Source organism: Pelodiscus sinensis, chromosome 13, assembly GCF_052426305.1.
Source record: "Pelodiscus sinensis isolate ZL-2025 chromosome 13, ASM5242630v1, whole genome shotgun sequence".
In the NCBI taxonomy this organism is placed as follows: Eukaryota; Metazoa; Chordata; order Testudines; family Trionychidae; genus Pelodiscus; species Pelodiscus sinensis.
The window spans coordinates 23,622,647-23,636,265 of NC_143064.1; the positions used below are offsets into that span (position 1 = coordinate 23,622,647).

A 13,619-nucleotide genomic window follows, 5' to 3' on the forward strand; every position below is an offset into this window, starting at 1 on the left:
TCGATCCCAACCCCCTTCTCCCACACAGCAGGAGCAACCCCCAACTCACCCCATGTCCCTTTGTGAAGCTTTGTGAAGGCAGGACTGCCATGTCTAGTGTGGCGAGCTTCCACCGTGCAATGGCAACCCACTTCTGGAGGGGGATGGTGGGTCTCATCTGGGTGTCCCATCACCTGAGGGCAGGGGCGAGCTACTCACAGAGCTCCTGGAAGTTGTCCTTCCACACGCGGAACTTCTGGAGCCACTGCTAGTTGTCCCACTGCTCCATGATGATCCGGTCCCACCAGTCGGAACTGGTGTCCAGTAGTCAGAAGCGGTGGTACACAGTATACAGGGGAGGGTGGGAGTGGCTGTGCTGCATGAGCAGCACATGGAGAGAGGTGAGGAGGTGCCCCGCAGGGAGCAGCGAGTCCAGATTCTGCAGTGCCACAAGGGCAGCCTGCAAAAACTGCACCAGGAGGTTCAGCATGAGGTCCAGGAGCTGGAGACTGCTTGGCAGCAGATTCGGCTCCATGGCAGGAGTCCTGTAGTGTTCACAAGGGCAACCAGAGCAGGCAGTGAAAAGCCTTTGCTGACCTTCAAGGAGATAGACAAAAGAGAGGAGCCTGAGACACGGCTGTACAGGAGGTCCCTTTAAGCATGAGCCGCAGATAGCCTCAGGAAGCAGCTCCAGGAAGTGACTGTTCTCTTTATGCCCTGCCCAAAGTGCTTTCAGGGGGTCTTAAATGCAATTGAGGCTCCAATCAGTGTGGGCACTCTATTACAAAATAGCTCAATGCTATTTCAATTGGCTTCTGCAGTATAGGTGCTCTATTTCAAAATGAGCTATTTCTGAGTTTTTATTCCAAAATAATGCTGCTGTGTAGATGTATCATAAAGGAGCTGGGCCGCTGGGCTAATTTCAGTGGTGTAAGATACATGGGGGTTAAAATTACATATCAGGTGTATTTTTTCCAGATAACAGGTGTTAGTGACAAAGTAAGGTAACTTGCTGCAATTGGGAATTCAGTAGATATGCAAAATAAGTAACTGACACCAATTCAACATAAGCAGGAATAACGCCTGTTGATTTCAAGGCTGAATGTTGTGGCTGCCATGGATATGAATAAAATGACTTCAAGGAGGAATGTCTGGGAATATTGAGGATACAAATTAAAGTAGTGCTGGAGGGTACAAGGGCTGCTTTATTTTACACCCTTTTGTTCATTGCTGTCCCTGCAACAGTCCATTTCTATCTCTTCCAAATATAATTTAATTTGTTTAAGACTAACATTGAATACCAAAATTATGGATGTGAATGGGTAACTGGTTAACTGGTTACCTGGTAAGTATCACCCTTACCAGGTGATGCTTACTTGTTAAGGTTATCCCATGCCTGGGATCAGCCAGGCCCCCGCCCAGGGCTTCGGGCTTCCAGCCCACGTGGGGGTCGGCAGCCCCAATGAGGAGGCCAGGAACCAGCAACAGCCCAATGCAGGAGCTGGGAACTGGCACAGCAGCAGCCGCAATGTTTAACCGGTTAACAGATTAATCGGGATTTTACATCCCTAATCAAAATAGATGTATCTTTAACTGTTTACCTCTTCTAGTTGGTACTCAGATATTGCAGTCATGGGCATGGTATAGTCACAGACTCTGCCTAGTTCAGTCTCTTGCACTGAACAAGGACCAAGTATACCTAGAACATCTGTACTAAGTGCTTGTCTAATCTGTTCTGAGAACCTGCAGCATTCTTGAGAAGTCTATTCCAGTGCTTAATTGTCCTTAATAGGTAAGTTAGAAACTATCCTTAGAAAGTTTTACTCATATCTAACTTGACTCGCCCTTGCTGTAGATTAAGCCTATTACTTTTTGCCTGCCTTCAGTGTATGTGGCGATCACTGACCTCATTATAACAGCCTTTAACATATTTGGAGCTTATTAGCTTCCTGTTCTGTTTGTTGTTGTTGTTTGTTTGTTTTTAAATACTAAGCATGCCCAGTTTTTTAACCTTTTCTCATAAGTCAGATTTTTTTAAACCTTTTATCATATTTATTCTGCTACTCTGGACTCTGTCCATTTTGATAGCATTTTTCCTAAAGTGGTACCCTGAGTTGGACACAGTACCCCACCTTTAGGAAAGATGCTGTCAAACTGAAGGGAGTCCAGAGGAGAAGAAATAATATGATAAAGGGTTTAGAAAACTTGACTTATGAGGAAAGTTTTAAAAGAATTCCCAGATTCTGACAGAGGCTAGATACATCATCCCTGCCCATCTTGATTAATAGCCATTAATGGGCCTATCCTCCATGAATTTATCCACTTCTTTTTTGAACCTTGTTATAGTCTTGGCCTTCACAACAACATCTGGCAAGGAGTTCCACAGGCTGATTGTGCACTGTGTGAAGTATTGCCTTTTGTTTGTTTTAAACCTGCTACCTATTATTTTCATTTGGTTACCCCTAGTTCTTGTCTTATAGGAACGAGTGGACACCTCTTTTTTATTCACTTTCTCCAAAACAGTCATGATTTTATAGACCTCTATCATATCCCCCCCTTAGTCCCAGTCTTATTAATCTCACCTCATATGGCAGGCATTCCATACCCCCTTCCATTTGTGATCCATTATAACCTCCAAATCTTTTTCAGCAGACTACTGCCTAGACTGTTATTTTGCATTTTATAGTTGTTCATTTGATTTTTCCTTCCTAAGTATAGTATTTGCACTTGTATTTATTTCATTTCATCTTGTTGGTTTCAGACCAATTCTCCAATTTGTCAAGGTCATTTTAAACATAGCCTCCAAGGTGCTATGTACTCCTCCTGGCTTGGTATCCTTGCAATTTTCATAAGCATATTCTCCAAGTTAAGGAAAATATTGAATAGGACCAGACCTAGGACAGATCCCTGCAGGATCCCCCTAGATAAGTCCTTCCACTCTGACAATGAACCATTGATAACTTTTTGAGTATAGTATTTCAACTAATTTTTCACCTGCCTTACACTCATTTCATCCATAGCTTCCTTATGAAAATGTGGTGTGGTGCTGTATCAAAAGCTTACTAAAATCAAGATATGCCATATCCACAGTAAGTCAGCAACCATGTCAAAGAAGGAAATTAAGCTGTCATGGCATGATTTTTTGATAAATCCAAATTAATTAAGTGTGTTATTAATAAACAGAGAACCCCCCTAAAATTTAGCATTCCTTATTTAAAGTAAATGTTCTATAAACAAATATAATATCTGCCTAGCAATAATGAAACACTTGTATTATACAACATGAAGCTTCTAGCCCTTTGTCGCCCCATGTTCCAGCATTTATTGTGCCACTTTATCACCTTTTTTTAAAGAGTGAGCTACCATCATTCCAGCCAGAGAGTGTAGCCATGATTTTCTTTCCACTTTAAGAGAAAGAAAACATCAGAATGCAACAGGAACACTTTTCAGTAATAGTGCGCTATGGCTCTTTTGTATTTTTATGTCTAACTTTGTAAGTAGTTTTTAGGTGAGGTGAAACTTGGTGTTATGCAAAACAAATCAGACTCCTGAAAGGAGTCAGTAACCTGGAAAAGTTTGAGAGCCACTCTAGTATAAAGTATAGGCACTAAGCCATATTCAGAGATAACTGTAGAAAGACAAGGCTGTAGAAGATAAAACAGCCAAAAAGAAAGTGTTAAAGAAAGATGGGCCTTGCTAAAACAACACTCAATGCATGTGAATTACACACATTTGCCTTTACTTAGGCCAGGTCTACACTAGGGGGCAATGTCGAACTAAGGTATGCAACTTCAGCTATATGAATAGTAATAGCTGGAGTTGAGGAACCTGAGATCGAGTTGGCATGGCGTTCCCAACGCCACAAAAGATCGATGCGAGACTCTTCTGTCTACTTCCCTTATGCTTCTCAATCCAGGGGAGTTTCTGAGTTGACAAGAGTGTGATCAGCAGTCAATTTATCAGGTCTTTACTAGACCCGCTAAATTGACTCCCAGGGGATCGATCCCCAAAGCACCAATCTCCCAGTAAGTGTAGACAAGGCCTTTCTCCACTCAGCCAATATGTAGTTCACAATGCCATTTATATCACCTCTGAATTTGCCTCATAGCACCCAGTCCTGTAGTTGTTGAAGGCATTTGGCAAAAGCCCATCAACTTCAATGGGAGTGGAAGCAGTCCCTTAATGTTTGTTGTTTTTTCACTCCATGCAGGTCTGCAAGTAGGTATATGCTTAATATTCTGCTTTAAAAAATTCACGTACATATTTTTCTCCTAAAATATTTTCACATATTTCCCCTCAACTTATTCTTACTTTTGCAATTTGGTTCTGAGCTTAATGTGAACAGAATGCTTTCACCTAAAAATAGTTTACCCACATTTTTTATCCATTAGGCTGTGATGCTGTTCTGCTTCTCCCACCTCATCATACTATTCTTCTCCTGAGGACGGCAATAATGCCAAGCTGTAAAGATCCTGTCCAATGCTTGTATCTGGCCTCGTAGAAAAGTCCACATGGAGTTTTGCTGGCAGTGTAAAAACAGACTCTGGGTCTGTGATGTGGTTAAACCTATTGACAGGTTTCTGAGCTGCTTTGTGACAATGTGTTCAGTTTATTCTGTTATGCTTGTTCAACATTTATGAACTGTCATCACCTCTGGAATATGGTCACATATGATTCCCTAAAGACACACCCAAGAGCTCTCCTCCCATAATGAATGCTAATAATTTATAAATTTATACCAACGTTTCCTAGGCTAACCTCAGAACCGTCTTTTCATAGACATCTGTGGACAAAATACAGGCGGCTGCCGACTTGTGACATGATTGGTTCCCAGAAAAGTGTCACAAGTCAGGGGCATCGTAACTCGAACCCTCATTTACAATAGGCCATTGTAAATGCAGGCTAAGGACGTAAGTCGGGGGGGTTTCAGCTCCTTCCACACTTACAAAATGGTTGTAAGTGCGGGGGGTCATAACTCAGGCAGTCAGAAGTCAAGGGTTTCCTGTATTCAGAATCTCCTTCATTCTGAGAAATTTTGGAGGGAACATTAGTCTGAGTAAGTTTTGTGCCCTTTTACGTCAGTCCTAGTCTCACTGAAGTCACTTTTCTCATTCACTTAAATGGGCTAAAGATTGAGCCATTTGTGAATAAGGTCCATAGTTTGTTGTAATGACCATGTTCTTGAAGGTCTCAGCAATTACTTCCATTGATCGCAATAGAAGTCTTAATTCCTGAACTGCCTAACCTGTAAAATGTCTTAATTGTGCTGTCTTCAATTTATTTGAATTTGAGGCCTCTGTAAATGACAACAATAAATTATATAATGGTTTCAGAACTTGAGACATTAAAGCTTAGGTAGCCTGAAGTGTAATTATCAGATGAAAGCAGTCTAAACACATTTGGCTCCTGCCAAAACTTTTAACATTTCATTGACTAAGCGGCAGCATCAAAGATTTTTAAGAATTCTGAACACAAATTAACTCTTAAAGGACAGGAGAGGCAAAGGATAACATCAGTGAAAGGCAAAGGAATGTACTGAATGCTCACATGGTGTGGGAAATATTTCACAAGCCATTGCAGGGTCTGAGCTGTGTTTTTTCTTCATGTGGCTCCAATCTGTAGAATTAAGTAATTGTATCTGTGGTATTGCTAAACATGCTAATGCAGTTGGTTGGCTTTGTTATGACTTACCCTTCTTTGTCACAGCATTGCAAAGAGCCTCACCCTAATTTAAACCAGATGGACAGGGATCGTGTCATACTTGGAAAGAAACCAATCAAACAAGACATACGAGGGTGGGCAGCCCTCACTTGTTTTAACAAACTCTAAGAAAACATTTCTAAGGGGATATTCCAGAAAAACATGCTTACCAAGAGGCCTCAGAACAGCTGTTTCAGCTCATGAATTATGTTGCTTCTCAGTTATTGTTATAGAACCCATATAGTTATAACTAACTCAAAGTTTTGGATTACTATGACCTTCAAAAGCTTTTGCTGCAGGTCTTCTCTTTTTTGGGAGGAGACACAGGGTTAGACACTGAGCACCAGCATTGTGGCCTTCCCATACCTTTTTCACATTATCCAGTTTCAGGTATCATTATCAATTGTGCCTCTGGATATGATCTTGTACTTGAGTGGCTCAGTAAAAATGTTCAGTAATTCTCAATGTGTTCCTCCACATCAAGCATCTACAGTAGGTTAAGCATGAAGATAAAAATGGGGGATGAGCCAGTACTAAAAATCTGTTTTCATTACGAGGGGTGAAACAATTGAATTAAAATTGATACAAACACTATAGATTTTGTTTGTGACATCATATTGTCATTTGTCTGGCATAGCAATTTGTTTACTTTCTGAGCAATTTGCCTTCATTATCACACAACTTTTTAAAAGAAATTAATGTAGTTACAAGATTTTAGATGTTCATTAGTGTTCCTTGACTCAACAGTTGTCTAGAGAGAGGAAGTTAGCCTAACAAAAACAGTTACAAATTACATAAAGCATATATGATAAGGAGAAAGATATGGTAGTTAGATCATGATACTGGCAGTTAAGAAATTTAAGTTCTATTGTTACTCTGCTTGTTTGGCTTGTTCAAGGCATTTATCCTCCTTGTATTTCATTTTTCTAATCTGTAAAAGAGGGTTAATATTTATAGATTGCAAAAAGCTATTTATTCTAGGGATTAATATTTATAAAGTTCTTTGAGATCCTCTGTTGAAAGGGACTATAAATCCTGTCTTCATTATCCTAAGAGCCCTAAACCCTGCTTCAAATATATTTGATTTCTTTTGTTGTGATTCCGGCTTACATCACTTCCTGAGACCAAGCTGAAGTGATCCTTTGAATATTTTGGAGGTTTATTATCTACACATTTAGAAAATTACTTCTATCTCTAAGGTGACCAAACAAATTCATTACTGCAGCTAATATAAATCCTTTGTGGAAATCGGAACTTTGAAATCTACAGAGGAACAGATGGTTTTAAAGCAGTGTTTCCACCTCACATTCTGAAAATATGTTGGACCTGACACTGAATCTAGTTAGATCAAAATGCAAAGAGTTAAATTTTTGAAAAGGACATAGTAGAAAAAGAATGTATGTGTAATGGCCAGTTGGCTGCTGCTTGCTCTTTTGTTACCAGTCATATAGAGATGTTTAGGATAATTCTATGGCATCCACATCTAATACCTGCTCAGTCAAACAAGCTAAAAAAAATCATAAGAAATAAGAAGCAGTGGAAGTAACTAAATATTGATTATTATTTAAAACAAAATATCTTCATCTTGTGCTTTTCATTCCAGAACATCACACAGTTCTTTGAAAATTTTATAAACATATATGCAAGATTCATTTTCCCTACTATCGAAGAGCAGCCACCTCTAAAATTCAATGAGCCTTTTAATAATGCTCAACAATAGTACTGAAATGTTTAGTACAACAAATTAAAATGAAATCTAGGCAGACAAAGCTACAGGAGGAAGTTGGGAAGGCAGAATGGGAGAGTGTATACTAGAAATGGCCTAATATGCCTGTGAAAATTGTTTTAGGATCATTCAGTCAGACGATGGAACTCAAGTACCAGAGGGTATGTCTACACTACAGGATAAGGCCGAATCAAGATATGCAACTTCAGCTACATTAATTGTGTAGCTGAAGTGGAAGTACCTTAACTCGACTTTTGGTGCTGTCCACACTGCAGAAAGTCAAAGGGAGCAAACTCTCCCTTCGACTTCCCTTACTCCTCATGAAAGCAGGACTACTGGCATCGACCGGAGTGCCCCTCTCAGTTCGAATTAGCTGTTTTAATTAGATCACTAATTTGACTCCTGGAAGATCAACAACAACAGCTTCTATCTTCTCTGTAGTGTAGACATACCCAGCGTTCCCATAATTCCACACTCCAGTGTTGCTTCAGCACAAAGGTCCCAATTCATAAAAACATTCCATGCTTATGTGCTTCCTGAATAACGAGGACTTCAGTATGTGTTTGTGTGGTCAGTGAGGAGGGAGAAACAGTAACAGGAAACTTGGAAATGGCAGAGATGCTTAATGACTTCTTTGTTTCAGTCTTCACCGAGAAGTCTAAAAGAATGCCTAACACAGTGAATGCTAGTGGGAAGGTTTAGAAGATAAAATAAAAAAAGAACAAGTTAAAAATCACCTAGAAAAGTTAGATGCCTGTAAGTCACCAGGGCCTGATGAAATGCATCCTAGAATACTCAAGGAGCTGATAGAGGAGGTATCCGAGCTTCTAGCTATCATCTTTGGAAAATCATGGGAGACAGGAGAGATTCCAGAAGACTGGAAAAGGGCAAATATAGTGCCCCTTTATAAAAAGGGAAATAAGAACAACCCAGGAAACTATAGACCAGTTAGTTTAACTTCTGTGCCAGGGAAGATAATGGAGCAAGTAATTAAGGAAATCATCTGTAAACACTTGGAAAATGACAAGATGATAGGGAACAGCCAGCATGAATTTTTAAAGAACAAATCATGTCAAACCAATCTGATATCAAACCTTTCTTTGATAGGATAACGAGTCTAGTGGATAAGGGAGAAGTGGTGGATGTGGCATACCTAGACTTTAGTAAGGCATTTGATATGGTCTTCCATGATATTCTTATCAATAAACTAGGCAAATACAACTTAGGCAAATACAAGAGCAATCAGTTTCACACATACAAAATGGGAAGCGACTATCTAGAAAGGAGTACGGCAGAAAGGGATCTAGGGGTTATAGTGGACCACAAGCTGAATATGAGTCAGCAGTGTGATGCTGTTGCAAAAAAAGCAAACATGATTCTGGGATGCATTAACAGGTGTGTTGTGAGCAAGACACGAGAAGTCATTCTTCCGCTCTACTCTGCGCTGATTAGGCCTCAGTTGGAGTATTATGTCCAGTTCTGGGTACTACATTTCAAGAAAGATGTGGAGAAATTGGAGAGGGTCCAGGGAAGAGCAACAAGAATGATTAAAGGTCTAGAGAATATGAACATAAGAACCGCCGTACTGGGTCAGACTAAAGGTCCATCTAGCCCAGTAGCCTGTCTGCTGATAGTGGCCGGTACCAGGTGCCCCAGAGAGGCTGGACCAAAGAGCAAGCGATTTGTCTCCTGCCATCCTTCTTCAGTCTCTGACAAACAGAGGCCAGGGACACCATTTCTATCCCCTGGCTAATAGCCTTTTATGGACCTAACCTCCATGAAATCATCTAGCTTCTCTTTAAACTCTGTTATAGTCCTAGCCTTCACACCCTCCTCTGGCAAGGAGTTCCACAGGTTGACTACACACTGTGTGAAGAAGAACTTTCTTTTATTAGTTTTAAACCTGCTACCCATTAATTTCATTTGGTGTCCTCTAGTTCTTCTATAATGGTAACTAATAAATAACTTTTCTTTATTTGCCCTCTCCACACCACTCATGATTTTATATACCTCTATCATATCCCCCTCAGTCTCCTCTTTTCTAAACTGAACAGTCCCAGTCGCTTTAACCTCTCTTCATATGGGACCCGTTCCAAACCTCTAATCGTTTTAGTTGCCCTTTTCTGAACCCTTTCCAAGGCCAAAATATCTTTTTTGAGGTGAGGAGACCACATCTGTACACAGTATTCAAGATGTGGACGTACCATAGTTTTATACAGGGGCAGTAAGATATTCTGTGTTTTATTTTCTATCCCTTTCTTAATAATTCCTAGAATCCTATTTGCCTTTTTGACCACCGTTGCACACTGTGTGGAAGTTTTCAGAGAACTATCCACGATAACTCCAAGATCTCTTTCCTGATTTGTCATAGCCAAATAAGCCCCCATCATACTGTACATATAGTTGGGGTTATTTTTCCCGATGTGCATTACTTTACACTTATCCACATTAAATTTAATTTGCCATTTTGTTGCCCAGTCACTCAGTTTGGTGAGATCTTTTTGGAGTCCATCACAGTCTGCTTCTGTCTTGACTATCCTAAACAGTTTGGTATCATCCGCAAACTTTACCACCTCACTGCTTACTCCTTTCTCCAGATCATTTAAGAATAAGTTGAAAAGGATTGGTCCCAGGACTGACCCTTGGGGGACCCCACTAGTTACCCCTCTCCATTCTGAAAATTTACCATTTATTCCTACCCTTTGTTTCCTGTCTTTTAACCAGTTCTCAATCCAAGAAAGGACTTTCCCTCTTATCCCATGACAATGTAATTTACGCAAGAGCCTTTGGTGAGGGACTTTGTCAAAGGCTTTCTGAAAATCTAATTGACCTATGAAGGAAGGCTGAAAGAATTGGGTTTGTTTAGTTTAGATAAGAGAAGATTGAGGGGGGAGACATGATAGCAGTTTTCAGGTATCTAAAAGGGTGTCATAAGGAGGAGGGAGAAAACTTGTTCATCTTGGCCTCTGAGGATAGAACAAGAAGCAATGGGCTTAAACTGCAGCAAGGGAGATTTAGGTTGGACATGAGGAAAAAGTTCCTAACTGTCAGGGTAGTCAAACACTGGAATAAATTGCCCAGAGAGATTGTGGAATCCCCATCTCTGAAGATATTTAAGAATAGATTAGATAAATGTCTATCAGGGATGGTCTAGACAGTATTTGGTCCTGCCCTGAGGGCAGGGGACTGGACTCGATGACCTCTCGAGGTCCCTTCCAGTCCTAGTATTCTATGATTCTATGATAATTGATTTAGCTTTATCTATGACTGAGAGACAAGCAACACAAATAGTAATGGAGACAGAAATGGGCTGATAGAAAGAAATGTTAGTTGTAATTAAATATTGAAATTTTGGAGCAAACCTCTGAAGCAGGAAGGGAATGTTCTTGTTCCTAGGGCAAGTTGCCTTAGCTTCTTGTTAATTTGATCTGGAAGAAACAACGGTCATGCAAAACACTGAACAAACTCAACTTTTTTTGTCAAATAGATTGAAATAATTTTAAAGGATTCAATATGGGCAAACTTTAATTCCATTAGGTCCTGTTTACATTAAACAAAATAGCTGAGTAGCTCTGTGTTGCCACCAGGTTACATCTCTGACCATCTTTCAGGAAGCAACAGGGATCAGATCCTGAAACCAAAGCAGTCCCATCCCAAAACAGACCCTGATGCTGCTCACAGGCCGTGGATTTTAGAAATGGATAAGGAGGAGAACAGGCGCTCAGTCCTCTTACCAAAACATAAGAGAAGGAGCAACTTCAGCTCTGAGAACTATTGGCGAAGGTCTTATGAGTATACGGAGGACTATGTGGAGAAGGAGGAGGATGGAAGTCCAGCCCGGAAAGTTAAAATGAGGTGACATTGAGACATGAGCTTTCCGGAGTCTCAAAGCTGAAGAGATTGGCCTCCAATCGATGAAACCTCCCCTTTCTTCCCTCTCCATCCTCCCTCCACCTCCCAGCTATTTTTCATCTAGCTTCAGTTTTGTTTTTTCCTTTCAGGCTGAAGAATAATTGGGAAGAATCTGGCTATATATTGAATTCTTCTTTTTCAGGTAAAAGTTGCATTGATCCATCTCTTCTGCTCCAATTACTCACAGAGATGCCAGCCTTCTGTTTGTCCAGGGTTATTGCTCTAAAAAATTCTCATATGTAATTGCAACATTGACAGAACATGGTAATTGGCAGGTGGGATCAAACCTAAAACTTCTGAAACTTAGTCTCTGAGCTAACAGCTATTCAGCTTTTAGTCTGTATTAGCAGACTCATCAATCTCTATTGGCCTAGATGCCCCTAAGGGGGACAGAACACAACATCAAGCAAGCATGGTACACACGCATCCTAATAGGTTTGAAATTCTTCAGAGTCTCTTCGCCATGCAGAATTTTGGCTCTTTGTGTTTCCTTTTCAAGCAGACCTGAACGCTGTCCTGAATCAAATGTCTCACTACTGATTTTGTAACAAGTAATTACAGATAAATATGTACTTTTGAAATTATTATGAGCTCTTACATTTTAAATGGCTATTAATTTTAATATGCTGAATAGACCTTCATGTGGACTTTGTATAGACAGGATTTGTCCAAAAGGTAAAAAGCTATATATCCCATTGCTAGTCATCCCCCTCAGCCTTTCAATGCCCCCACCATACATTTAAGACTTTTTTATTCTGTACAGTACCTCTGTCTCACAAACATGCTTGTTTCTCTGAGTAGCTCCATTACTTGTCACTGTTAAGCTGCACTGAACCATTTTTGCCTTAATTAATTATTTTAGCTTTTTAAAGATCTCTTTTCCTCTCTGTGTACATGTAATCTGACTACATTCATTCTCATCCTGTCTATACAAATCCTGTCTATACAAAGTCCACATGAAGGTCTATATAGCATGTTAAAACTGCTTCCACTTCTGACCAGCACTATTCTTTGACTTAGATTTCTGGAGCAAATTTCCACTTCATAACTGCTGCACTTTCTACTCTGATATTAACCTTGAAAGTGAAGCTCTATCAAAAATATTTTATGGGCACAATTTTATCATTATGAAACTTTCAGATGGACACTGGAAAAAGCTAGGACGCTTCACATCATAGCGCCTTGCATCAGTGCAGCTCAAACACTTTAAAAATTAATTTATGTTATTAAAAATTGCTGTGAGATAGGTGGCGGTATCACCACAGTACTTCAAGTTGGAAAGCAACATGTATGCTGATTTACAAATTCTTTAAAGCTTAAGAAAAGTCAATCACACATTTAACAGCTGGAAAATCCAATGAAAAATATTCCCGTGGATAGAGCTAAATCAGACACGCTAGATCTAACTCTGAAAGTGTTTATACTAGTTTAAACCAGGAGTAATTCAATTGACGTTAGTGGATTTACATCAGTGTAAGAAATCTCAGAATGAGGCCCATTGTACTCTAAAAATGTCATGAATGCAAAACATGGTGATATAGTGCTTCTTTGCTTGTTCTGCCAAATTTTAATAGCATTTCTTGGCAATTTGGTGAAACTGGAGGAGGAGACTGAAGTCCCAAAGGGACATGGTAATGGTTTTAAGTATTGTTTATATCTGAGATACTGGATTTCACAAAGAAATATTTTCAATTATAATTTGCTTCCCTGTTCAGACCTAATTATCATTCAGTCCACATGCTGGGAAAGGGAAGAAAATAGCTTAGTTCTTCCATGAGGTATTAAGCAGATTCATTAAATGATAGCTCAATTAGAATATCAATGCAGATATAACATACAGAAAGCTATTGGTCTTGTTTACTGGTGTTTATTACTCAGTTTATACTTATTTGTGACTAAGGGTTCTATTTAATATTCCTTATTCGAGCAAAATGGCTACTGGGAAAGAGCCTGAGTCCTGTATGCAGTGTGCATTCAATCCTTACCTAGGCAAACTCCAAATGGTGTCATCGTTTCCTAAATAAAGAAAATAGGATTGTACTCTAAGTAGCATCCACTAATATACTCTTTGATACCTGGATGTGGCTTCAGTGATTCCACGTGGGAATGGCAGAACTGCTCAGTTCAAGTCCTCAAATGGCAAGTTTCTGTTCATGATTGTGTATGTATGTTTCTTAGGGTATGTCTACACTACCACCCTAGTTCGAACTAGGGTGGTAATGTAGGCAACTGGAGTTGCAAATGAAGCCCGGGATTTGAATTTCCCGGGCTTCATTTGCATAAAGTCGGGTGCCGCCATTTT

At 39.9% G+C, this 13,619-nt stretch overlaps 1 protein-coding gene across 1 annotated transcript in view; it reads left to right on the forward strand.

Moving 5' to 3' along the window:
- Positions 1-13,619, forward strand: part of ZDHHC15 (zDHHC palmitoyltransferase 15) — a 242,127-nt gene that overhangs the window by 84,703 nt on the left and 143,805 nt on the right. The window lies entirely within an intron of this gene.